Below are 1,183 nucleotides of genomic sequence, written 5' to 3' on the forward strand. Positions count from 1 at the left end.
TTCCCTAGTTAGACTAGTTTTGTTTTGCAGAAATAAGCATTGAATATTAGTGGTATTTTAAAACTGACACAATTTGCTGGACTCTGGGAACAGGTAGAGGGAGACATTTTCAAAAGCGACTAGTGATTGTCAGTGCTTTTAATTTTGGTTGTCCTGCCTGAGATGCCTTAAAGGGGCCAGATCCTAAGGAAATGGCAGAAAAAATCAGACCCTTCTAAGATACTTCAAGGTGGACACCCCCAAATCAAGCCACCTCAAATTACTAGCCACTCCTGAAAATCTTGGCCCAAAGGAAAAAAGTAGTTAATCGAATGTTGGGCCTTCCAAACTTGACACTGTCCATTTCTATAATGTTGAAAGTCTTGTTTCTTTTCTTTTGCATGTGGCATAATTACATTTCTAGGGCTGCCAAACACATGACTAGAAACTTGTTCATGACTGAGGTGTGCTTGGTGCAGCCAGAGGGATGGGTGGCTTTGTGTATGACAAAGATAGATGTAATCCACTTAGCATTTGTATCACTACACCCTGCTCTTGGGGTCATTCTGCACCATAATAATTCACCCGGCACAAGCTGTAATTTACGATGTATTGTACCACAATAGACTGGGATAGCTAGAAAGCAGAGAAGCACCAGTCACTTGCTGAGTGAAGACAGAAGACCCGTAGGAGCCATTAAAGCAGCCCTGGTTTAGCACAAGGCAAGGCTTAAGTGACCACTGAGCTGGGACACTGGTGGGGAATAAAGCTAGGCTTGTGGCTGCAGAGGTAGGTGAACTTTTTGACAAATAGATTATTCAATTGAAAATGCAGTTTGAGTGCAACCTAAGCCATTTGTGAATTCAAGTCAAATTCAGGCCTTGTCTACACATGCAAGTTAGAGCGCATTGAGTCAGCCCCAGGCACCCTAACTCCTGAAGTGTCCACGGTGGCAAGGCACGTAGCGCACTCATACTTTGTGGCTGGAGCAATCCTGGTTCTCCACCTCCATGAGAGGCATAATACTTGCCGCAGCACCAGTGTTGATGCCCTGGTCTGTTAATGTGCTGTGATCGGCCTCCAGAAGTGTCCCACAATGCCTGTTCTAGCCACTCTGGTCACCAATTTGACCTCTACTGCCCTGCCCTCAGGTGACCAACCTTCAGACGCGCCCTTTAAATTCTCTGGGAATTTTGAAAATCCC

Source organism: Gopherus evgoodei, chromosome 6 (genome assembly GCF_007399415.2).
Source record: "Gopherus evgoodei ecotype Sinaloan lineage chromosome 6, rGopEvg1_v1.p, whole genome shotgun sequence".
Taxonomy (NCBI): Eukaryota; Metazoa; Chordata; order Testudines; family Testudinidae; genus Gopherus; species Gopherus evgoodei.